Source organism: Gorilla gorilla, chromosome 6 (assembly GCF_029281585.2).
Source record: "Gorilla gorilla gorilla isolate KB3781 chromosome 6, NHGRI_mGorGor1-v2.1_pri, whole genome shotgun sequence".
Taxonomy (NCBI): Eukaryota; Metazoa; Chordata; class Mammalia; order Primates; family Hominidae; genus Gorilla; species Gorilla gorilla.
Window position 1 is genome coordinate 46,997,593 of NC_073230.2, and position 27,109 is coordinate 47,024,701.

General features: G+C 44.0%; 1 long non-coding RNA gene across 9 annotated transcripts in view; it reads right to left on the reverse strand.

Annotated features, from left to right (window-relative positions):
• The window catches only part of LOC134758913 (uncharacterized), a 115,297-nt gene that overhangs the window by 75,738 nt on the left and 12,450 nt on the right, over positions 1-27,109 (reverse strand). For 7 of the 9 annotated variants that reach the window (XR_010134650.1, XR_010134652.1, XR_010134651.1 and 4 more), the window contains exon 5: positions 1,022-1,126. The exons of the other annotated variants lie outside the window; for them this stretch is intronic. This is a non-coding gene — a long non-coding RNA (uncharacterized lncRNA). The remainder of the gene's footprint in view (positions 1-1,021; positions 1,127-27,109) is intronic. 9 annotated transcript variants of the gene reach the window in all.

The window sequence follows — 27,109 nt, forward strand, 5'->3', positions numbered from 1 at the left end:
ATGCTGTTCAGCAACAAAAAATAAAATCAATATATGCTACAACATGGATGACCCTTGAAAACTTTAGGCTAAGTGAAAGAAGCCAGACACAAAAGGCCACATATGTGATTCCATTTATATGAAATGTCCAAAATAGGCAAATCTATAGGGACAGAAAGTAGCCAGGGGTGAAGGGAGAAGGGAATGAGGAGTGACTGCTTTGCATTTTGGAGTGACAAAAAAAATTCTGGAACTATTAATAGACAGTAGTGATGGTTGTACAACCCTATGAATATACTTTAAAAAAAAAAACTAGATTGTATACTTTCTTTTTTTTTTTTTGAGACGGAGTCTCGCTCTGTCGCCCAGGCTGGAGTGCAGTGGTGCAATCTCGGCTCACTGCAAGCTCCGCCTCCCGGGTTCACGCCATTCTCCTGCCTCAGCCTCCCGAGTAGCTGGGACTACAGGCGCCCGCCACTGCGCCCGGCTAATTTTTTGTATTTTTAGTAGAGATGGGGTTTCACCGTGGTCTCGATCTCCTGACCTCGTGATCCGCCCACCTCGGCCTCCCAAAGTGCTGGGATTACAGGCGTGAGCCACCGCGCCCGGCCGATTGTATACTTTCAATGGGTGAACTGCATGTCCTGTGAATCATATCTCAAAACCTGTCTGGAAAAAAAAGACAATGTGGTGTTTGCCTTGTTCCTCCTTTCTCCTGGATCACTTGCTCTGGGGGAAGCCAGCTGCCATGTTGGAATAAGTCCACATGGTGAGGAACTGAGGCCTCCAGGCAAAAGCCATATCAGGGAACCATCTTGAAAACAGATCTGTCTTTGTCTATTTGTGTTCCTATAAAGAAATATCTGGGGAGGGAGAGCATTAGGATAAATACCTAATGCATACGGGGCTTAAAACCTAGACAATGGGTTGAGGTGCAGCAAACCACCATGGCACATGTATACCTATGCCATATATATGCACATTCTGCATATGTATTCCAGAACGTAAAGTAAAATTAAAAAAAAAAGAAAGAAAGAAATACCTGTGGCTGGGTAATTCCTAAAGAGAAGAGGCTTATTTGGCTGATGGTTCTGCAGGCTGTCCAAGGACCATGGCACCTGCATCTGCTTCTGGTGAGGACCTTGAGCTGCATCCACTCATGGCAAAAGGCGAAGGGTAGCAGGCATCACATGGCAAGAGAGGAAAGAAAAAAGGGAAGGGAAGGAGGTGCCAGGTTCTTTTTAACAATCAGTTCTTAAGGCAACTAATAGAGCAGAATACTCACTCATTACTGCAGGCAAGGTTCCAAGCCATTCATGAGATATCCGTTCCCATGACCCAAGCACCTCCCATCAGGCCCTACCTCCAACAATGGAGATCAAATTTCAACATGAGATTTGGAGGGAACAAATATCCAAACTACATCAAGATCCTTCCATCCCAGCCAACACTTCAGATGATTGCAGTCCCAGCCAACATCTTGACTATACTGCCATGAGAGACCCTAAGCCAGAACCACCAGCTAAGCTACTCCTCGGTATTCCTGACCTTCAGACTGTGTGAGATAATAAATGTTTGTTTCTCTAAATTGCTAAGATTCAGGGTAATTTGTTTTACCACAATAGACATATTCTTAAGTAAAAAAGCACGTAGCAAAACATTATGCGCACTGATTTCTTTTTTATTTAAAATATATCTGTGCCTATGTAGAAAAAAATCACAGATATTGCTATCTCTAGGTGAAGTAACTATTTGCTTTTTTTAACTTTATTTTTCTAATTTTCTACAATGACTTTTTTGTTTCTGTATTAAAAAGCAATTCGAGTTACTTTTAATTTTTTATAGAATAAATATAGTACAAGGTAGGGAAAGGTTTTGACAATGACTCAGACATGAGATGAAGCCTAGCACCAGATGCAAGAACAGTGTGAAAAAAGAGAATATATGCAATGTTCTGAAAGAAGAGAAAAGAAGGAGGACTGATTGGTGACCTCATACAGGAGATGAAGAAACAGGAGGAAAAGCTGGGTCTACACAGTTCTCAGTGACTGCAGTTTAGTCACTCCATTCTGTGATTTAAAAGTGTGGATTCTTGGGAGGCTGAGGTGAGGGGATCACAAGGTCAGGAGTTCAAAACCAGCCTGGCCAAGATGGTGAAACCTCTTCTCTACTAAAAATACAAAAATTAGCCGGGCGTGGTGGAAGTCACCTGTAATCCCAGCTACTCAGGAGGCTAAGGCAGATAATTGCTTGAAGCCAGGAGGTGGAGGTTGGAGTGAGCCAAGATCATACCACTGCACTCCAGCCTGGGCGACAGAGAGAGACTCTGTTTCAAAAAAATAAAATAAATAAAATAAAATAAAGCATGGATGCACCAGATGCAGTGGCTCACACCTGTAACCCCAGCACTTTGGGAGGCCAAGGCAGGTAGATCACTTGAGGTCAGGAGTTTGAGACCAGCCTGGCCAACATGGTGAAACCCCATCTCTACTAAAAATACAAAAGTTACCCAGGCGAGGTGGCGCATGCCTGTAATCCCAGCTATTCAGGAGGCTGAGGCAAGAGAATTGCTTGAACCAGGGAGGCGGAGGTTGCAGTGAGCTGAGATCACGCCATTGCACTCCAGCCTGGGCGACAGAGCCAGAATCTGTCTCAGAATAAGAAAAGTGTGGATGCATGTGCCTACTGTTCAGGCAAGAATGCCCACTCTCCACTACTAAGATGTTTATCCAACCACCCTCAGGACCATGAAGAGCCTCTTCAGCCACTAGGCCAAACCTCAAAAGAAAGTTCTCTCATTTCTTAAGAAGGATGAAAGAGTACCATCCTAGGAACACTTGCCTTAACTCCTATTATCATAGCCCAGGGCCAGTTGGAGGCTTCAAATATATTCCATCTGTTGCATAGCCACAGTTTATTACACAGTTTCTAGGCATCAGCACTGAGCTCCATACTTAAGTATGTTACCTCAGTTATTCCTTACAACTTTTTGTGTAAGTGTCCCTTCCGTATTTTAGAGAAGATAAAACTGGTCTTTAGAGAGGCTACATTACTGGCCAGAAGTGTCACAACTAGTTAATAGCTAAGCTTGGCCCTGAACCTACTTCTGACAAAAGAAACAGAAGAACCCCTCTAGCAGCTGGCTATATGAGCACCTCTCCCAGGAAAGGGTAGGGATGTAGAAGGCAACATGACACCTGCTCCCTTCCTGAGAAGGTTTGGGGGGCTGGATCCCACCTTCAGTACTCCAGCTGCTCCTAGTGCCACGACCCTCTGGAAGGCTTTGTCTCACTGGCAGTAGCTATCACGGCATTAATCATTCAAAGCTATGAGCACTGACAGACTGTAAATAATTTTAAAAGTATAAACCCTGTCTATCCTTACTACCGGAAACCAGTTGGACTCAAATTCCTCCTATATTCATTAAAATGAAGAAATGTGTTTATTATAAAGGCTAAGACACAGGAAAAAAATAATACCTCAGGTGAACATTTCTTCAGTTTTAAAACCAAACTTGCACTGTGGCCAGCAAGGTTCGAACCCAGCAGCAGAGGGTGGTGGGCTGGTTGTGGGTTTGTCATTCTGGTTTTTTTTCCCCCACTTTCACTAATGTGAAGGAGGTTGGCAACTGTTTGGTGATAAAAGAGGAGGAAATTGCAGCACCTCCAAACGGCAGGTGCCAAAGTTCTATCTGTGGGAATATCCCAGAGAAGAGGAGCCTCATTAAACCATAGAAAAAAACAAAAACATTAAATAAATAATGATTTCCAGAAAAAGGAAAGCTAGAAACAGATGTTTCTCAGTGCTCGCAGGGATGTTGTACTGGAATATGAGTAAAAGAGAAGTAGAAATGTGTTCTACCAAACATCCCTCAACTGGATGAAAAGCAAAGAACAAAAGGAGGGAAGGAGAGTAGTGAGGAGGACGGAGAAGGGATGGGCAGGGAGGGAGGGACGTGGCGGGTGGGTGGAGGAGGCTAGAGAAAGCAAGAACAAAGATCAAGGAGAAAGGAAGGAGAAGAGGTGGGGAGGAAAATGAGAGAGAGCCCTTGAGTTCTTGCTGGAACTCCTGGAGAGCCCCTTCACACTGGAAGAAAGAGGGCCTTTCTCAAAGAAGCCTTTACACTTTTTCTCTAATGTCTTCATTTCCCGCAAGCGATTTCTGAAAGGGAAAAAATCTTCCAGTCTTCAATGAGCACCAAAAGTTTGAGAGGGACTCTCTTAATGAGTTTCTTAACCTCTGGAGTGAGCAGTGAGTTTTATGCTATAAGCAGCCCTCTCTCTGATCCTACACACACATATGTGCACACACGTGCCACCATGCATACACAGGTATGCACACCCACACCTGCATACGAACACATGCATATGCCCACTCACCCTCTACTTTGGGCAACCCTGGAACCCACCCCTTTAAGCACCCATGGCCCCCTGCTTTCCCTACAGTAGTCCGCCTGGAGCCTTGTCTTCCTCTGAAACTGCACCCAGTGCCTTGGAATTCCCATACCTTCCCATACCTGCCCCAGGAAAATATTTTTGTCCTGTATACTCCCCCTAGAAGAGAAGTTTAAGATTCCTACCAGAAAAAAAAAAAATCAAAATGATCAATCACTTTTCAAAAAATAAAAGGAAAGAAAGCAGCGGGGAGAGAGAGTAAAAAGGAGGGAGGGAGAGAAGCACGCAGCCCTCACAGCCTGCAATGGGCACCTGCTGTGCTCAGCGTTTCATGCAGGCCCTCTCATTTTTCCTCAAAACAATATAAGGAGGTGGATTTTATTATCCTCTTTTGAAAATAAGGAAACTGAGGCCCAGAATTGTTCAATAACTTGTCCCAAAGTTCACAGTTACATCAGAACCTGGATTTAAACCAGACAAACCTGCCTCTGAATATGGAGATAAGAGACTCGTGTGAGGGGAGAGGGGGCCCACAGGAGCAACTGAGTTAATTTTTTCTGAATGTAGAGATTGCTGCTGAACATGGCGCTCCCTGAAAGAAGTTAGACGGGTCTGGCCTCTCTGGCACCTCGTCAAAGGGTGGCAAATTCCCAAGTCCATCCTTGCTTGTGTTTGCCTCGTTGCTGACTCCGTTTTGATCCCCTCTTGTTTTCTTCTTTCCCATGTTCCTGTGCTGTCCAGCCAAATTCCAAGTGTTCTTTTAATCCTCCATAAATCTCCAGTTTAAAAAGCCTCCTTAGAAAAGCTACATAGAGGCCAGGTGTGGCTCACGCCTGTAATCCCAACACTTTGGGAGGCTGAGGCGGGCAGATCACTTGAAGTCAGGAGTTCGAGACCAGCCTGGCCAACATGGTGAAACCCCATCTCTATTTTGTACTAAAATGCAAACATTAGCCAGGCGTGGTGGTGCATGCCTATAATCTCAGCTACTCGGGAGGCTGAGGCAGGAGAATCATTTGAACCCAGGAGGCAGACGTTACGGTGAGCCGAGATCATGCCCCTGCACTCCAGCCTGACAGCACAGTGAGACTTCATCCTCCCACCCCCCAACAAAAAAGAAAAAAAAAAAGCCACATATAAACAAGTTAGTTTTTTTTAAAATGTGCCAACACAATATAGATTCCAAATCACCTAGGACCAGGGTGACCCAACTATAACGACAGTTGATTGTGATTTGGGTCTGACCTGCGAGAGGGGTCTTGAGTTCGGCTCCATTTCTTCAAATCAAACTTACTCTGCCATTGATTTTCTGAATGAGTGTGGTCAGTTGTTACTCTGTAAAGTGTGACAATGGGATTTTCCATGAGGTGTTTTAGAAAGGTTTTTGAAGTGCTTGGGTGAAGAGAACCACAATACGATCTTTTTTTTTTTAATGTCAATACCTCACACCCACTTTTCAGTAACCTTTTAAGAGCACTGAAGCATGCTATGCTCTGAAGCTGCTGATCGCAGAAAGAGAAATCGGTCACAGCAAGTACTTCAGGCTCTTTAAAATCAGCTAACAGAGCCCATCTAAGAGCTCTCTCCTGAGTCCCAGTGAGGCCCTCAAGGCCCCAAATTTTCCTTTGCAGGATAGATTATCCTCACCCCACAATAGAAGTTTGGCCCTCAGGTCACAAACAGGCCTCCAGCCTGTCTTGAAACCTGTGTTCAAATCCTGACTTCACCACTTACTAGCTACGTGATCTTGAGCAAATTATTTCACCACTCTAATCTCTATTCCCTTGTCTATGAAATGGAGACAATAACAGTACTCACCCCAAATTTCATCATTGTATTAAACCAGATAATGGATGTAATGTGCCCAGCAAACGTGCACTGCAACTCTCCACATTATGAGCAGCAGCTGTGCGCTGCCCTTCGGTCGTGTGCTCATCTTCTCCCTTCCACAAGACCCTTCTTAGGGCAGACACAACAGAAGATTGGATGAAGAGGGGGTTTATTTTGGACCTACAGAATGTGCTGGAAACTCAGTTTTACTGACAGAATAATGAAAGTTACCCCTTTCCCTATCCTCTGCCAGAGATTGGACATTATCTTCCTCAAAGCCACTACCAATTACCCTCAATACTTGTGAGGCATCCTCCATCTTCCTCCCTGTGGGGTTCAAGCAGGTCACTGTTGCATGTGGAAACCGAAAGCAAGGCTCCACTCAGCTGGAAAGTCAGGACTGTACCATCTACATCAAAGGCAGAGGAATTAAATACCCAGGACTTCCCCCTCTGCCTCTTGGTTCCTGCTCTTTATAGAATGTGAGTCCTCATTATGGGGTTTGGGAGATCGCAGATTTAGAAGGAATTGTGGGGGAAGCAACTGCCGTTTGCACAAGCGCTTGACCAGGGCTGCTCCTAGGGTGTGTGGGGCCCAGGCAAATATTTTTTTGCAAAGCCCTTATCTACATAAACAATTTGAGTCACCAAATCAGCATATCCACACCACCTGGTAGCCCAATTCCATGTGATCCTACAAAAGAAATACTAGCTGGCCAGCAGGAACTATCTGCTCTCCAGGCTGCCCCCCTGGAACTGGATTCCTAGTCCTAGTCCATGTCCATGTCAAGACAACGTGATTGACACAAGCCTCAGTGGTCCTGGGCCATCTGGTTAACCCCAGATCCAATGGTAGAGAATGGGAGAATGCCCAAAAAGGGAGAAATGGGCACCAGGAATAACATGGGCCCTGAGACAGAGCCAAGGAATCCCACCTGGTTGGTTCTGCTAACTCCTGCCTGTCCCAGGCATTAAAGGGAAGTTATTTAATAGAAAAGTTCAAGGGAGTCACTCCAAAAAGTAACGCCCCTTGAAGTGCAAGCCCATGCCAGGAGCCCAATTTATCCAGGTCTCAGGACAGAACTCTGATTCCAAAGCCCCCATGAAAGTGTGCCTCTCAGAGTCAGGCTAGAATTCTAAATTCTATGCCAAACAGTCTTTCTCTTCTTTTGTTACCCCAGCATCTCAAGGACTATAGCTATGGACTAAGAGGACAAGTGCTATCACTGTGAACTATTTGCTGTGAACTATTAGTGACCTGGCAGATAGAAGTAAAAGCAATTGGGGCTGAATCTATCAAAAGCGCCAGCCAGCTCAATCTTATTAGGAACTATTTGCAAATTCAGTGTTTTTGCTTGAAAATTTCTAAGCTTGGACTCCCATTCAGGCCTACCCCTAACATTTACAGCCCTGGGGCAGTAATACAAATGGAGGCCCCTGGCCCACAACCCACCTCTCATGCCTTTCTCTCATGCCTCTTGTAGTTCTGCCCAGATCATAAAGACCTCTTCCATATATATGTGTACATCTCTGTCTCCCTGCAACCACAGTCCCTGCCAAACAACCACCTGTCGGCCACCCTCTAGGCACACAGATGGCACTATTAGCCCTCAAAAGGGCAAACCTTAGTGTTTGGGCAGGGAATCCCAATGTCCCTGACACTGAAGGATGGTCTAGAACAGCAGTGTCCAATCTTTTGGCTTCCCTGGGCCACACTGGAAGAAAAAGAATTGTCTTGAGCCACACATAAAATACACTAACACTAAAAATAGCTGATGAGCTAAAAAAAAAATCAAAAAAATCTCATAATATTTTTAGAAAGTTTACAAATTTGTATTGGACCACATTAAAAGCCATTCTGGGCAGCCCGCGGCCGGCGGGTTGGTCAAGCTTTGTCTAGAAGTAGTGGGGGCATGGGCTCCAGGTGGGCATAATCCTGGTCTCCTGAACTTCTCATCCCATGGGGAAGGCACAGCCAGAGGAGAGCCACAGCCGGGCTCTGGAAAGCACAGGCCCAGAGCAGAGGCCCCACCAGCCTGGGTTTAAGGATGCCACACCTCACCCGATGATTTCCAAAACCAAGTCCTGCTTTTCGGTTTCTGCTTCCTCAGCCCACTCCCCAGCTGCCCCTTTTCTCTCAAGTGTAAGAATTCCTACTTCCTGGTTTTGAGCCATCCTGAATCTGACCTTGAAGCTAGTGTTATACAAGAAAGGAGATAACATATCTTTTTTAAAAGTCTATAGCACCTGAATATTTATGATGTGACACATCAAGATGTCCTGGTAAAGAAATGTAATTCTTGTCACCTATGGCTACTGAAAAATGACTTTCTGGATACACTGGTGGCACTTTTTATCTTTCACAGGCTGACAGATAATGGGACTGCGGGTTTTAAGCCATAATCTCCTCATCTATTGTGGTTTCTGGAAACAACAATAACAAGAAAATGGCAATGTAGCTAAGCTCTGTAGTGGACAGAACAGACAGGCAAATAAAATAACACTCTATGGCAAGAAGCCTCAGTCCTGTAAGAGTTCTGAGGTACTTTACACTCTTTCCAGGGGAATTGATTTTGCTCCATTTCATGGACTGAGGATACTGATAAAGAAGCAGAAGGGTAACTATGAGATTTGCCCCATGAGTCAAACCCAGTGTTGGCAGAGTCAAAGTTCTTTACCATCACAAGATATTGCAATATGAGGACTTAACAAATGGATGTGATCTTTCTTCTCTTTGAAGCCACATGACACTTTCATTGTAACTTCCTTATGGTGGTTGGGGTGTAATAAAGAAATAAGTATTTGATCTTTACTCCTGGTTCTTGGTACACAGCTCCTACAACCTTTGGAGTCTCCAGAGTGATGAGTGTCTTTTGTGTGCTAATGAGATGACTGGTAGCTGGGCACCCCAGATAGCTTTGGGATGTGGATTGGTTGCCAGAAAGATCAAGTCTTGATTAGAAGCTTAAAGCTTTCAGTCCTACTCCCCAACCTCAAGAAAAGGGAGAGGGTTGGAGATTGAGTTAATCACCAAGGGCCAGTGATTTCATCAGTCATGCCTAGATAGTAGAACCTCCAGGGTTCAGAGAACTTCTGGATTGATAAATGCATCCATGTGCCAGGAGGGTGATGCACTCTAACTCCATGGGACAGAATTGAGTTATTGAACTCCTAGCTGGTATCCAGATAATTGGTTATTGGTGTTGAAAAACACCCCAGAGTGGTTACCTGGCATTGGCCTATAGTACGTTCTTTTTTATCCTTGTTTTTCCCCTCCCACCCTCCTATTGGTTGTATTTTCTTTGAGGGCAAGAACCAGGTTGTACTAATCTTTGTGTTTCTTATGGCACCCAGCACAGGGCCTGGCTTATAATAAATGAGTAGTAAATGTGGCTGAACAAGTTTGTGTCCTGTTTTGACTCCTCCTTGGGTCTTCTTTATGATGGTGCATGTTTAGGAAGGCTGGGCTGGGCTGGGCTGGGCTCGGCTTGTAGTCATGAGGCAATTAAGAATCACGGCATTCACCAAGGATATGTCTCCCAAACTTCTCACACAGAACAAGGAAGAAAGAACAAAAAGGGCTTCTGTAAGACGGAGAGGCTAAGCACCAGCTGGTCTGGTCTGGTCACTACATAATGGACTCTCAGGCACAACTACTCAGCAATGCTGTGATTCAAATTCATGCCTTAGCAAAGTTATGCATCTTACCTTATAGAATGGACTTCTAGTTCATGTTCAAGTGGCTGAAACTTTAAATGTTACAATCATAAATGGCCAGAGTCTACTATGTGGGAAAATTACAGCACATCCCAATCAACTGAGAAAGTGTGACATACACTCAAGTAATGATGAGAAAACTCCCCAGGAACTCACTTACGAGTTCCCCTCAGCCTCTCGACTTGCCCAGGCCTCTGTGCTTGTCTCAGACCCAGTTCTGTAACTATATCAACAACTTGTCCCAGCTACAGCTTCAGAGACTGTCCCCGAATATATTTTTAGATCAATTGCCATTAATTAGGAGAAGAAAGAAGAATGAGCAGCGGGCCTTCAACAGTTCACTCTGGAGTCTCAGAGCTGAACTTGAATGACAGATTTGGTCTGTCCTTAGGGAATTAAAACCTCCCTTCCCTCTACCACCATCATATCCTTAACAATAGCTGTAAAACAGAGAAGACCCAGAACCCCCAGCACATCTCTGGGCATCCCAGAGCAGGAACAGGGAGGGGTTTTCCATAGCAACTCAACAGGCTTTGTAGGGCCTGTCCACTTGTGCAATGGTTGGCAGCCCTCAGCAATTCCGTGTCTCATGTTGCCTGGTGGTCTTAAAGCCATATTCTCCTTCAAATGCCAAACCACGGTGCAGTGAGCAGCAGAGAGTAGGCACTGCAACAGGAAGACCAAGGTGACTCGTTCTCTTCCTGAGGATGGGAGAGGAGGGGGAGGGGAGAGGAGGGGGGAGATTGCACCATAAACCTGTAGAATTCTGTAAGACAGACGCTACATCTGATTAGCCTCTTAGCTGGCCAGGCCACGGGGATGCAGTCCCACCAAGGCTCATACTCTAAAGTACAATTCTTCAGTTCAGCTTGGGGAAATTCATAGTGGTTGTAGCAAAGGATTCAATAAAGCAATACCTGACTGGACTCCCAGAATCATAACCACAAAAGACCGTTTTGTGGTTTTTGTGGCTATTTTAGTTCACTCCCTGGACCAGAGTACATTTGACTCCCTGCAGGATAATCTCCAGTACATCATCCAATCTGTTCTCAAATGCCTCAAGTAGTGGGATTTTCACAGCTTCCCTTGGGAAGTTATTCTTAAAGCTGAATGGCCAGCATACTTTTCCTGATATTGAACATTCATCTTGCTTTTTCTTAGCTTCATCCCTGTTATCCTGCAGAATAAACTCCTGCCCTCAGCATTGTCTTTTTTTCTCAGTGTTTACTGATGGGTTTCCTATGCACACTTACGGTACCACTTCAGCATCCATGCACTGGAGCTGCAGAGATCAACAAATATCTGAGAAATACAATGACAAATAAAGGCTCTGCCATCTGGCAGGCATAAACATAAATGAGATGTGAGCCCAAAATCTCAATAAAGAAGGGATCATCATCAATCCACCCTCCCCACAGAGCCCTACAACAACGGCGGAATTACTGTGCCGTGAGTGATGCTCTGCCAATGGGACCCTGTTCTCACGTTGATTCATCTTCACAACCTAATGAGTTTTCCTGCCCCCAAAATGATTTTCTGAAATGCCAAATTTATTTTATCATATGTATCTTTAATTTCATTTACCCAACTTGTTATATTTTGTGTCTTATTGCAGTACTGTGCAGAAATGGGTGCCTGGTGTCTAAATTCTCATTGTACAACCTTTTAAGAGTTGAGAGCTTGGCCGGGCGCGGTGGCTCACGCCTGCAATCCCAGCACTTTGGGAGGCCGAGGCAGGCGGATCACGAGGTCAGGAGATCGAGACCATCCTGGCTAACACGGTGAAACCCCGTCTCTACTAAAAATACCAAAAATTAGCCAGGCGAGGTGGCGGGCACCAGTAGTCCCAGCTACGCGGGAGGCTGAGGCAGGAGAATGGCGTGAACCCTGGTGGGCGGAGACTGCAGTGGGCCAAGATCGCGCCACTGCACTCCAGCCTGGGCGACAGCGAGACTCTGTCTCAAAAAAAAAAAAAAAAAAAGAGTTGAGAGCTTGCCAGCTCCTAACTTTAGGGGGAGGATTCAAATGGGGCTCTGAGAGTGGTGCTGCCCAAAAGGCATTTGCTTTGTTTTTATACTGATGAATGTGGCAGATTCAGCTATCTTCTCCCTACACGTAGAACCTTCTTTCATGGCCCAGAAAAAAAAAAAAAAAAACTCCACTAATGAAAAATTGTGGGCCAGGCATGGTGGCTCACGCCTGTAATCTCAACACTTCAAGAGTCCAAGATGGGAGGATCACTTGGTCCCCACAGCTTAAGACCAGCCTGGACAACATGGAAAAACCCCATCTTTACAAAATTAAAATTAAAAAATCAGCCATGCATGGTGGTGCACACCTGTAGTCCCAGCTACTTGGGAGGCTGAAGTGGGAGGATCGCTTGAGCCAGGAAAGTCGAGGCTCCAGTGTGCCATAATTGCACCTCCACACTCAAGCCTGAGTGAAAGAATGAGACCCTGTCTCAAAAAAAAAATAATAATAAATAAATAAAAATTGCTATTGAACCAACTAGCTCCAGTCAAGCAATTCTCCCTTTGTGTACTGTCCACATGGCTCCAGCAACGACACAGTCTGCTCACCCCACTCTCCTTCAGACCTCCTACTTAGACCTCTAAAATGCTCTTTCTACTCCAACAAACATGGCTTACAGAATTTTATAGTTTAGGCCAGGCACAGTGGCTCACACCTGTAATCCCAGCACTTTGGGAGGCCAAGGCAGGAGGATCACCTGAGGTCAGGAGTTCAAGACCAGCCTGACCAACATTGTGAAACCCCGTCTTTACTAAAAATACAAATAAATTAGCAGGGCATTGTGACAGGTGCCTGTAATCCCAGCTACTCAGGAGGCTGAGGCAGGAGAACCACTTGAACCTGAGAGGCAGAGGTTGTGGTGAGCCAAGATCACCCCACTGTACTCCAGCTTGGGCAACAGAGCAAGATTCTGTCTCAAAAGAAAAAAAAAAAGAATTTTATAGTCTACTTAATGGGGACTTTTTATTTGCCAGATGAGATAACTAGAGACCTAGAGAAAAAAGTTGGATCTGATATTTACTTCAAGACATGTTTTTTCATTCTTTAAAAAGTACATTTATTGAACACCTATTATATGAAATGGAGATAAAAGATACAGTCTCCACTTTGGGAGGCCAAGATGGGTGGATCACTTGAGGTCAGAAGTTCAAGACCAGCCTGGCCAACATGATGAAACCCCAATTCTACTAAAAATACAAAAATTAGCCGGGCGTGGTGGCAGATGCCTGTAATCCCACCTACAGGGGAGGCTAAAGCAGGAGAATCGCTTGAACCCGGGAGGCAGAGGTTTCAGTGAGCCAAGATCACAGCACTGCACTCCAGCCTGGGTGACAAAGCGAGGCTCTGTCTCAAAAAAAAAAAAGAAAAGAAAAGAAAAAAAGAGGCACAATCCCCACCCTCAAGGAGCTCTCAGACTGGTGGAAGCAACAGACAAGTAAACAGAAAATTGCGACCATGATTAAAAGTGCTATGCTTAAATAAGCACCAGGTGCTTCAGGAATGTGTCAGGGAGACTCCTAAGACAGAATGAGGCACCATCATTTCTTTTCACTCCTGGCTTCCCTCCAAGACATTCTCCAAGTAGTAGCCAGAGTGGTCTTTTTAAAATGTGAAGGAAATCAAGTCATTCCTCTCCTCAGAAAGCTTCAGGGACTTCCTATGCATTCAAATAAAATCCAAACTTTGTATTGGGGCATACGCAGTCACACAGGCGCTAGCCTTCTGTTCTCTGCAGCTCCACCTCCTGTCACTCTCTCCATAGCCCATCAATTCCAGCTCCACTAACCTGCATTCCGGTCCTACAATGCACCAGTGATTCTTCCCTGCTCAGGCCCTTTCTGTGTGCTCAGTCCCTTGGTTCCCTCTGTCCGAAATGCTCTCCCCAGCACCATCCTCTCTGCGACTTCCCACCGCATCACCTAGTTTACCTGACTAGCTATTGTCATTCTTCAGGTATCTGTTTAATTGTCACCTCCTCAGCCTCCTCCTTACAGTAGACCCGTTTCCCACCCCATCCCCCATCACTACCCTTCAGCCGTTTTTGTTGTTCTCTGGTTTTTTCCTTCAAGTCACTTCCCACGATTTTTGCTATATATTTGTTCGGGTATTTTCATATCTAGTGTCTGCCCTTCCAAACATTAGCACTTACTACTAGATATAGGCTCCACAAGGACAAGGATTTTGTACGTTTTATACACAAAACACCTAGCTCACGGCCTGCAAAGTCTAGCTCAGCAAATACTTGTGGAAAGCCGGGCTTCCTGAGGAGGTGACCCTTGAGCTAAGACCCAAGGGATAGGCAGGAGTTAACTAACAAAAGCAGAGGAGTGGCCATGATGCCATCTGGTGAGCTTATGCAAACACCTGGAAGCACGACCATACGGGAGCCCTGAGTTCTTCCATATCGCTTGGACGTAACACACAAAAGGACGGATGGTGGGTGATGAGGCCGGAAATGCCTGTCAAAGAGTGTGGACACTCTCCTGTAGAGGAATGGTTTTAAGGGAAGCAGCAATATAGTCTAATTTGTATAGTCCAATTTGTATACTCCAATTTGATTTAGTGATCAATTAGATGTTGTGGGGAGTGGTGGAGAAAGAAGGAAGAATCCGTGATAACACCTAGAGAAATTTCTGGCTTGGCCAGGCATGGTAGCTTACGCCTGTAATCCCAGCACTCTGGGAGGTCGAGGCGGGCAGATCACCTTAGGTCAGGAGTTCAAAACCAGCCTGGCCAACATGGTAAAACCCTGTCTTCACTTAAAAAAAAAAAAAAAAATATATATATATATATATATATATATATATATACACACACACACACACATATATGTGTATATATACATATATATGTATATATATACACATATACGTATATGTGTATATATACACAAAAATTAGCCAGGAGTGGTGGCATGCGCCTGTAATCCCTGGTATTCAGGAGGCTGAGGCAGGAGAATCGCTTCAACCTCGGAGGTGAAGTTCGCAGTGAGATCACTCCACTCTACTCCAGCCTGGGTGACAAAAAAGGCCTGTCTAAAAAAAAAAAAAAAGATTTCTGGTTGAAGCCATAGGGGGAAGAGTTACCATGTTACCATTAATCAGAGGCCCAATCAAAGAAATAACTTGGTTCTGTTCTATTTTCTTCAAGGTCAAAACAAAGATTCACATGTTTCCTCTTACAATGATTTTCTCCTGCTCCGAACTCCTTCAGCATTTCTTTATACAAACTACACAACACTCCCAGACAGGATGGAGCTCACTCACATCCATCAGGTCCCTGCAGGAAACAGATGGCACTCTCAAAAGGGTTGAGAAGAGTTTTTTGGGGGGACTATTTACAAAGGTGTGCACAGAGTTCAGGGAACTTGACAAGGACAGTGAAGCCCCACAGGGCTAGAGCTGGCAGGGAGTTGCTAACAACTACATCGGGTCTCCAACACACCCAGCCCATTCCTGCCTCATGGTCAGTGTATGTGCTGTTTTCTCTGCTTGAACAGTTCTTTCTCCAAATATCTCTATGGCTTACTCCTTTACCTCCTTCATTATTTAATAAAATATCACCTTGGCCTGACCTTATTTAAAAATTGTTAAAAAGCAAAATGAAACAAGACTTCTCCTCTCTCCCCTCCTTTGTCTCCTAAGCAGTTATCACTGACATATTATAAATTTTACATATTTACCTTACTGTCTGTATTCCCCTCTAGAGTGTAAGTTCCATGAAATTGAGGGGTTTGATCTGTACACTGCTATCTATCCCAGCACCTAGTACAATGCTTCACACATAGTAGTATGCTATTAAAGATTTGTTTAATGAACAGTTTCATTATGCCCACCTCAGAAGTAACTATGAAGTAGATTATATATTAACCTGATGCAAGGAATATTTTTTCAAAAGTCAAATTATAATACAAGCCAGAGACCAAAAAAACAGTCCATATTTGCTGTGTATAGCCTCATGAGTCTCTATCTACCTCCCTTGAGTTTCCATTAACTAGGTTAGCACTAGGTTGGCAAAGTTCTTGGTTCTCCAATATAGTTCAAATACCAGCAGGAGAGCTGGGTAATCCATCAGGCTTCCATGTTCACGTGGAAATGTCATGTGAGCCCTCCAATGCCTTTACTCTGCCTCTGCACCCGTGGAACAACACTATGACCTGTAATTTCATTTTGCCCATTCATTTAAAGAATACATATTGGGCATCTACCATGTATCAAACAACCTAATGGCCAGAGACAGATATCCTTGGACAAAAAATATAAAGCTCCTACTCTCAATCCAAAAAAAATTAATAAATCCAGTGTCTGGACATAATGAGTACTATGGAGAAAAATAAAGCAGGGTAAAATAATAGAAAGTGGTGAGAGTCCTATATTACATATGACAAAAAAAAAGCCTTTCTGAGAAGACAGTATTTGGTGGAACCCACATCTGCCTCTCAGCCCATCCTGATGTCATGGGTGAGTTGCAGGAGGCTCAACACAGAGCTGGCCACACACCTAGAGATCCAGCAGGAGCTCAGGAGCTGCAGGTATGCCTAGCACAAATAAAGTGAGCTCAAAGGACAGAGACAACTTGTACAAGCCGTCACAGCCCTGGTCCCTTGTACCTATCTTCAGAGAGAAAAGAAAAGCACAGCTGCTACCCCAATTCTACCATCCAAATGCTGGATAATATGTCCCTTGTGGCCAATACAGACCTACAATTACATAGGGAAGGGACCTACCTTCAGCCTAGCTAAGTTGACACAATACAAAACTACCAACAACATGTCAAGTATTTAAATGGCACTTACCATGTGCCACACACTATTCTAAGCACTTTACATAGATGAAACTCATTTAATTCTAGCATCTGCTTTATGAGGTGCATACTATTATTGGCCCAAGGGAAGCTAACAAACTTGGCAAAGGTCACACAGCCAGTAAGTGACAAAGCTAGAATTTGATCCCAGGCAATCTGACTCCAGAGTCGTGTTCTTAACCACCACAAGAGTGTATTACACAGCTCCTGCACTCATGGAGAGACACACAAAACATAACACACATGTCAATTTATGATAGAATATCAAGTAGCAGTAAGTGCTATGAAAAGAGCGGGAGATGGGGCCAGACGATGATGGGGAGGGGCACAGTTATTTGGTAAAGAATGTAAATGAAGCCTTCTCAGGTGAAGCGATCTTGAGCAGAAACCTGAATGAGATGACAGGGAAGGGTGCTCTGAGCTTGGGGAACAGCACAAGCAAAGGCCCTGGGGTGGGAGTAGGTATCGTATGTTCTAAAAAGCAAGGAGGTCAGCATGGGTGGTGCTGAGCGAGTAAGGGGAAGACTCATAGAAGCTGGGTAGGTGGAGGCTGGGGTGGATCTGGCCAGGCATTGAAAGATGTTGGCTTTTACTCAGAATGATGAGAACTCCTGGAAAGGTTGTGCGCATAGGACAATTTTACATCAGGGAACCCAGTTAAGTAAAAAGCATTTGCCAGAATCAGAGCGCACATGGTGAGAGCTCGCAAAAGGGGTGTGACAAGAGGTCGGAGATGTTTTGAAGGTAGCATTGATGACATTTCCTAAGATTGGATGTAAAGACATCTCAGGTTTACATAAATCACTAAGCAACAGGGGAGAGGTGTGTGGACTGTTGATCTCAGGAAGTGACCATCTATTCTGTGTGTTTTCCCATCACCTGCCTCCAGAAGTATTCATGTATCCAGGTGTTCTGTTCTGTACCAGTGCTCTCCAGCAGAACTTTCTGCCATGGTGGAAAAGTTCACATCTGTGCCATTCATTGTGATAGCCACTCACCACGTGTGGCTATCAAGCATTTGCAACATGGCCAGTGCAAATGAAGAATTAAACTTCTAATGTCATTTAATTTTAATTAAGCTAAAGTTAAATGTCCACATGTGACTAGTGGGTACTATTTTGGACAGTGTAAATATATATAATATCAAATATCAAATTGTTCAATAATTGAATTAATGTTTTGAAGGTCTTTTTTGTTCTTACATAAAACCTTAAAAAATATATTTCTTTTTTGCTTTCCCAAATGATCTGGGTGCTCAGATAGGATTTCTCTGGGAGACTGTTCCTGCTGACATCTTTTCCATACTTATGCTATGACACCAACCGAACTAAAGAACTGAGATAAATACCTACCTGATTCAAAAGGAAGAAGAAAAAACTTTCAACAGAATAATAACGCAAAAGTTATGCCATGATCTAATGTATCAGTCAGGGCTCTCTAGAGGGACAGGACTAATAGGATAGATGAATATATGAAGGGGAGTTTATAAGGACTATTGATTCACAAGATCACAAGGTGAAGTCCCACAATAGACTGTCTACGAGCTGAGAAGCAAGGAAGCCAGTCCCAGTCCCAAAATCTCAAAAGTAAGGAAGCCAACAGTGCAAACTTTAGTCTGTGGCCTAAGGCCCAAGAGCCCCTGGCAAACCACTGGTGTAGGTCCAAAAGTCCAAAAGCTAAAGAACATGGAGTCTGATGTTCAAGGGCAGGAAGCATCCAGCATGGGAGAAAAATGGAGGCCGGAAGACTCAGCCAGTGTAGTCCTTCCATGTTCCCCTGCCTGCTTTTATCCTAGCTGTGCTGGCAGCTGATTAGGCGGTGCCCACCCAAATTAAGGGTGGGTCTGTCTCTCCCAGTCCACTGACTCAAATGTTAATCTCCTTGGCAACACTCTCACAGATACACCCAGGAACAATACTTTGCATCCTTTAATCCAATCGAGTTAACACTCAATATTAACCATCATACCTAAATTATAATCTTTTTCTTTTTCAGGTTCACAGAGCATTTTTACCCTTGCTATCTTGAAAGATCTTCCCAACAACCCTGTGAGGGGAGCAGATACTTTGGAGCAGATACTTCAGAGCAGAGAAAACTGGGGCAGAACTAAGGTGAGTGGGGTGCCCAAAGCAAATGATGATCAGATGAGTACCAAGACCTCAGCTGCTGCCTTCTGCCTCCAGGCCTCACCCTCCCTCCCCGATGACACGTGCTGGCCCTCACTTCTCTTAGCTTGTGCTAAGACCTTTCCAAATGAGTTCCTGTGTTCTTTCAAACCAACTTACTGGTTCAGTTTGAAAACTACACTTTCCTCAGCCTTTTTATTTGTTTAATTTATTGAAAGGTTATTTTTGATGAAACTTACACTTGGGAAGCTGTCAATTGGATTTTATGGGGTTCTATGCCTAGTTTCAGTGTGCCTTAACTAATAAAAGAGGGAAAATTAAACATTATTCCATAGGAAGCAAAGAATTGAAACATGAGCTGGATAATTTTAAATATCAAACTAAATTAAGTTTAAAAATAAATAAAAGTGGTCTCAAAATCAGGAGCTCAATGGAGCACATCCCTTGCTAAAAATAGATTGTTCTGCACTTTCAGGAATTGATGATATCATTTCCATCGAAGGTTATTGTTCACACTTGGCAATATCTTCTTTAACCTTTCATCAGGATAAATGAACAAATTCATTCTAGATGATGAAAGGAAAGCATCTTTAGATCTTGAATGCATAATCTGGAAGAAAGGATTGGGGGTTAAGGTTAGAGATCCATACCTACACAAGCTCAACATCTAGTGAAGTGGGTCCCCTTCCAGTTCAAACTGGTTACAGCAGGTAGAGACATGGCCCACCTGTCACCAATATTGGCCCACAGGTCTTCAATATTGTCTTCAATATTGGCCCATAGGTCTTCAATATTGAAATGTAAAGGCGAGGAAGCGAATGCAAAACCAGAAGGGACATTTAATTATTCATCAAAATAGTGAGGCATAATTCTCAAATTCCTTTTGAAAGCAAAATACAGCTATTTAATTTTGAAATTACTTGCCAGAACATTCTAAATAATTTAAAATAAGACCTACTTTTGTTACTTCTAAATTAAAAGTAAGCTTGTCTATCACATTTCCTCCTTTGGCAGACATCAATAATTCTGTGCCATCAGCCTCCTTTCTTTTTGCTTTGACTCTGAGCCTGACGTTGTCTCTGTTTGAAAGGATTCTTCACCAAAGTCATATAAAAATAGGCTTTTTTTTTTTTTTTTTTGAGACAAAGTCTCGCACTGTCACCTGGACTAGAGTGCAATGGCGCAATCTCAGCTCACTGCAACCTCCACCTCCCGGGTTCACACTATTCTCCTGCCTCAGCCTCCTGAGTAGCTGGAATTACAGGTGCACACCACCACACCCGACTAATTTTTTGTATTTTTAGTAGAGACGGGGTTTCACTATGTTTGCCAGACTGGTCTCAAACTCCTGACCTCATGATCTGCCCGCCTCGGCCTCCCAAAGTGCTGGGATTACAGGCATGAGCCACAGTGCCCGGCCACAGATAGGCTTTTTAAAAGTACACTGAGGCCAGGCACTGTGGCTCATGCCTGTAATCCCAGCACTTTGGGAGACTGAGGCAGGTAGATATTTGAGGTCAGGAGTTTGAGACCAGACTGGCCAACACAGTGAAACCCCATCTCTACTAAAAATACGAAAAAATTAGCTGGGCATGGTGGTGGATCACTGTAGTCCCAGTTACTTGGGAGGCTGAGGCAGGAGAATCACTTGAACCTGGTGGACAGAGGTTGCAGTGAGCCGAGATCATGCCACTATACTCCAGCCTGGGCAACAGAATGAGACTCTGTCTCAAAAAAAAAAAAAAAAATTACATTGAAAGAGTTCCCAGTCCAGTTACCTAACATTTGGCATCCATATACAACAGCTGAGATGGTGTTCTTACCACACTCCATAAATCAGCAAACTAAGGCAGGAAGAGATTAAATAACTACTGAATGACAAAATCAGAATTTGAGCCACACCTCTCTGACTCCAACTTATGTGTGTCTGTGTTTTAAATCTCTTTGGGTATAAAAGCTGGTTTCAGCATTATTTTCCCTAACTTTAAAAATATTTCCAATGTCTCAATAATGTATAATTGCCAATAAAAATCCCCCTAAGTCTCTGTTGTTCTTTGTAGGTAATTTGATTTTTCTCTCTGGTGACTTTCAGGAGTTTCTCTTCATCCTTAATTCCCTGCCATCTCACCCTGCAGTTTCATTGTGATATGCCCTGTGGATTTTCGAATCCTACTCAGCACCCACAGGCCTTTTAAATACCTTTTTTTTTCCTTTCTTGAAAACGCTCAGCTATTATATCTTTGAACAGTTCTTCTGCCATTCTCTTGACAATCTCACTCTGAAACTCCTATTAGACGTATGTTGGAGCTTCTTATTCTGTATGTTTTGCCTGTGAATTCGTCTTCCATGAAAATGTTGATCTGCAGAAGCTTTCTTCTTGAGTGCCTTAGACTGTAGAAGCCATGAGAGAGGCAGAAGGATTCTGAGCTTCCTCTGTCTGGGCCCTAGAGGATTTTTGAGACAAGGTCTTGCTCTGTTACCCAGGCTAGAGTGCACTGGCATGACCATGGCTCACTTCAGCCTTGACCTCCTAGACTCAATCAGTCCTCCCATCTCAGCCACCCATGTAGCTGGGACTACAAGCACACACCACCATGCCTGGCTAATTTTTGTATTTTTAGTAGAGACAGGGTTTCACCATGTTGCTCAGGCTGGTCTCAAACTCCTGGGCTCAAGCAACCTACCTGCCTCAGCCTCCCAATGTGCTGGGATTACAGGCATGAACCACTGGGCCTGGCCAGATTTGGTTTTTAATCTATCCTTCAGCTTGGGATTTCCACACTGCACCAGTGAGGACTCAGGGTTCCAATCTTTCAAATGACTTTTTCCATCCGTGTCTCAAGACAGACAGCAATCTTCTGGTCATAACTCAGTGCTGGTGGGCAGGATATTCAGATGCCTTTTCACAAAAGATAACACGTTTCTGCCTCCTGGTTCCATTAGGGAAATCCACTTCTGCTCATTCTGTGCGGGCCCTATATCCTCTCTTTTGATCCTTGCCTTTGTGTTGAAACTTCAACCCCTGGGGCCTACATTTAGTCCAGGTCCCTGTGCACCTCACGGTTTCTTCTGCCATTTACTACTGTGGGCCCCTTACCCACCTCTGAAACCTAAAGACTTTCCATACTGCTTTTGCACTTCACTTTTTCTCTAGTATTTTCATTTTTTATACATAACTCATTAACGTACCTGGAATTTATTTTAGCATATAATAGGAACTCATGATTTGTATTGATTTTTTTCCACAGAGCTAGATAAATTTCCCAAAACCATTAATTAATCTTTCTTAATGATATGTGATATTTCCTTTATCATATGTTAAGTTTTAAAGTTTGCTTCTAGGAAATATATTCCTTTCCATTGATCTATGGATCTATTCTTGAGCCACATTAACTAATTATTGTATTCTAAATATCCCATAGAATTGGCCCTTCTCCTTCCATTAATCTTCTCTTCATACTCTGCCCACTCTCTTTCCCATCTTTCTATTTTTGCAGGCAAGCTTTAGAACCAAAGGAGCAGTTCTCGACTTGCTGCCCTTTTGGGCTCTGCCTTAGTAGTAGTAGTAGTTATTTCCCCTTGACTGGAAATAAAGCCTAAACCAGGTAACCACTTGGTAGGAAGATGGGAGTGGAGAATCACTAAAAATAATTCTAAAGTTTCCTTCAATACTAGTTGTCTATTGACTCCAAGGTTCCTTCTAACTCTACAATTAGATTCTTGGCCAGGCAAAGTGGCTCACCCCTGTAATCCCTACACTTTGGGAGGCCAAGGCAGGAGGATCACTTGAGCTCAGGAGTTCAAGACCACCCTGGCCAACACGGTAAAACTCTGTCTCTACTAAAAATACAAAAATTAGCTGGGCATGGTGGCTCATGCCTATAATCCCAGCACTTTGGGAGGCCGAGGTGCCAGATCACCTGAGGTCAGGAGTTCAAGACCAGCCTGGCCAACATAGTGAAACCCTGTCTTTACTAAAGATACAAAAATTAGCCAAGCATGGTGGCACAAGCCTGTAGTCCCAGCTACTCAGGAGGCTGAGGCAGGAGAATCACTTGAACCTGGGAGGTGGAGATTGCAGTGAACCGAGATCACGCCACTGCACTCCAGCCTGAGCAACAGAGTAAGACTCCATCTCAAAAAAAAAAAAAAAAAAATACAAAAATTAGCCGGGCATGGTGGCTCATGCCTGTAATCCCAGCTACTCAGGTGGCTGAGGCACCCAGAGAATCGCTTGAACTCAGGAGGCAGAGGTTGCAATGAGCTAAGATCGCACTGCTGCACTCCAGCCTGGGCGACAGAGTAAGTGAGACTCTGTCTCAAAAAAAAAAAAAAAAAAAAAAAGTGGCTGCACAGGATGATCACTTGAACCCAGGAGTTTGAGGCTACAGTGGGCTATGATCATGCCATTGCATTCCAGTCTGGGCAACAGAGTGAGACTCTGTCTCAAAATAAAATAAATAAAAGCAGAGTTCCTTGAAACATTATTACCCAAAACTATTTTGTTCTGTACTAGAGAGAGCAGAGGTTAGTGGTCAGATAGACTAATACACTGACCAATTAGTCAAATGACCTTAAGTAGTTTGACTTTTATGAACCGTACCTTCCTTATCTATAAAATGGAGAGGGTAAATCCAACCTCACAGGGCTGTCAGAAAAATTCAAAGAAATAATGGAGGTAAAGCACCCATGATGGGGCCCATACAGTGTTCTTGTTTTTTGTTTGTTTTGTTGTTTGTTTTTTTCTGAGACGGAATCTCGCTCTGTCACCCACGCTGGAGTGCAGTTGCACGATCTCCGCTCGCTGCAACACCTACTTCCCAGGTTCAAGTGATTCTCCTGCCTCAGCCTCCCAAGTAGCTGGGATTACAGGCGCCCACCACCACACCCAGCTAATTTTCGTATATTCAGTAGAGACAGGGTTTTGCCATGTTTGCCAGGCTGGTCTCAAACTCCTGACCTCAGGTGATCTGCCTGCCTCGGCCTCCCAAAGTGCTGGGATTACAGGCTTGAGCCACTGCACCCGACTTGGTGTTCTTTAAATGTTATCACCCAAGCCTTTTCCCTTTCAGGCAGCTTTCAGACCTGAACTGCATCTTTGAAGGCATTAGGGTATCTTTGCAAAATAGATTCTAAGGTTAATTCCTTGGGGCTTCAAGGGATGTCTCACTGACTGGCCTCTTAGCCCTCTGTAAGAGGAAAGGAAAAGGTTAACCTTTAGTTTTGTGGAGTCCTGAGCTGGCGTCTTTATTTGACTGTTGGGAGCATTCAGCTAAGTTTTTGCCTTCAAAGATTTCTCTGCCAGCAGCAAAGAGAAAAGTGTGAACATTTTAAATGATTCAAGCCAGCTTGTCAGCATATTCTTCAAATCTTCCTACACATATATTTACACTTTGACTGTTAACAAGATGGATCATCCTTGGCCAGGCAGAGAAAGCAATTACTCTAGATGATTATCCCAGAATTGACACTAGCTTGGACTTAGCATCACTCCAACAATAGAAATTATCTGTTAAAAAGAACAAGATAGGTATGTATGGTAAAGTGGTTTTCTCTCCTAACTTGCCTTCAGTTAAAGCCCAGACGCCTCTAAGCAGGGCCAACATTGTGAAGCAGTCTTCAACAAAGTCACATCAACCCTGCCCCACCTCACCATCCCTGGCCTAAGTCCTCACCCTGTTTCAAAACAGCCACCAACCCATTCAACCTTGACCCAGTGTGTTATCTGTGGCTACCTTACAGCTCCATGCCGCTCCCACCACCATCACCCATGCCTGTGCTCGCTGCTGTCCTCCTTGGCAAAATTGTGAAGTAAATGGTGTCTGCCTCTGTGGTATAGTAAAACATAGATACAATTGACCTTCGAACTACATGGGTCTGACCTGTGCAGGTCCACTGATACACGGATTTTCTTCCACCTCTGCCAACCCTAAGATGCAAGACCAATAAACCCCCAACCCCCGCTTCCTCCTCTTCAGCCTACTCAATGTGAAGGGGATGAGGATGAAAACCTTTATGATGATCCACTTCCACTTAATGAAGAGTAAAGTCATTTCCTCTTCCTTATGATTTTCTTAGTAACATTTTCTTTCTCTAGCTGACTTTATTGTAAGAATGAAGCACATAATATATTTAACATACAAAATATTGGCTGGGCGAGGTGGCTCACACCTGTAATCCCAGCACTTTGGGAGGCTGAGGCGGGTGGATCACCTGAGGTCAGGAGTCCGAGACCAGCCTGGCCAACATGGTGAAACCCTGTCTCTACTAAAAACACAAAAATTATCCAGGCATGGTGGTGCGTGCCTGTAATTCCAGCTACTCAGGAGGCTGAGGCAGGAGAATCGTTTGAACCCAGGAGGCCGAGGTTGCAGTAAGCCGAGATCACACCACTGTACTCCAGCCTGAGTGACAGAGACACTCTGTCTCAGAAAGAAAGGAAGGAAGGAAGGAAGGAAGGAAGGAAGGAAGGAAGGAAGGAAGGAGAAAGAAGAAAAAAGAATGAAAGAAAGAAGGAAAGAAAGAAAGAAAGAAAGAAAAAGAAAGAAAAAAAAGAAAGAAAGGAGAAGAAAAGAAAAGAAAAGAAAACACACACAAAAAACATATGTTAATCAACTATTATGTTATCAGTAAGGCTTCAGGTCAATAGTCGCCTATTGGTGGTTAAGTTTCGGGGGAGTTAAATGTTATACTCCGATTTTTGACTGCACAAGGGGTCAGTGCTCCTAACCCTTGCATTGTTCAAGGGTAAACTGTATTTGGTCTTTATACCCTGTTCCTGGCATAGAACTCCTAAAATCCCTGAAATTTATTGTCTTTCATATACTCATGAGCTGACTCACTGAAAGCTGGTCACCAGAAAAACCAGCCACATGAATGGAGGGTTAGAAATTTCAGTCTCCCTCCCCAACCTCATTCTGGGGAGTGGAGGAAGGCTGGAGATTGAGTTCGACCACCCATGGCAAATGATTTAATCAATCATGCCTATGCATTGGCAATGAAACTTCCACAAAAACCACTAAATGACAAGATTTGAGGAGCTTCCAGTTTGGTGAGCACACGGATGGGATGGGGGGGTAGTACCTGGAGATGATGTGGAAGCTCTGTACCCCCCAGCCCCAAACCTTGACTTAGGGATCTCTTCCATCTGGCCCTAAGTTGTATCCTTTATAATAAACTGTAATAGTAAGTAGAGTATTTTCTTGAGTTCATTCTAACAAATTATCTAGTTACCTTGGGCCACGCTAAGGCAAGGGTGAGGGTCATAGGAATCCCCAACTTTGTTGTCAGTTAGACAGAAGTGTGGGTCGCTGGGGACCACACTGGTGGCTAGCAGCTGAAATAGGGGCAGTCTTTTGGGACTGAGCCCTTTAACTTGTGGGATCTGACATTAACTCCAGGTAGATAGTGTCAGAATTGAACTGAACTATTGGACACCCAGTTGGTGTCAAAGAATTGGTGTGAAAAATATTCGGTGTCAATAATAGACATACATTTGGTGTCAGAAGTGGTATCAGAAAACACTACACAGCCCCGGACTCCCTCCTCCTCCCCCTACCCCCTCCCCGCTGCCCCCAAAGTGCCATCTATCCTTATTGTGCTCCTTGGAGCCCCAAAAGTAGTTCATAAATCCCATAAGTCCTGGTTCCAAAATGGGCCTTAAACTACAGAATTGTCCCTTGCTCCTTCTCCCATCTCCTCCACCCACCACCACAAGAAATATAAACCTTCTTTGTCCAGTGCTTTTTCATGTTTATGTCTTTGTCCACCTGGAAAGTGTTTGCCTTCTGTTCCTATAAAGTTAAAGTTAAGCTCAAATGCCTTCTCAAAGTCTTCTCTAATCTCTCCACCAAACCTCATTTATCCCTGTTTAGAACAGTTCATCTCTACTTCTCTTTATCTGTATGCTTTATGGCATTTCAGTTTCTATCCACATTTTACTCTCATGTTCATAATGCATTTTCCCTACTTGACTCTAAACTCTTTGCTGGCAAGGAGGTCACAGTCAAATTAGAGAAATATGTTGTGATCCATGTTTGAATTATCTTTGTATTCATAACTTGGCATGGTATTTACAGAATGAATACATGAATGAATCAAGCAGTCCCGCTACAGTGCTATGTGAAACCTACCAACCTCAAGAACAAAATTAATCCCTTAAGTGAACATGTGCAGAATCTGCTCAGTGAAGTAGAGCAGCTCCGTTCTTTTCTACACATGAGGTCATGGG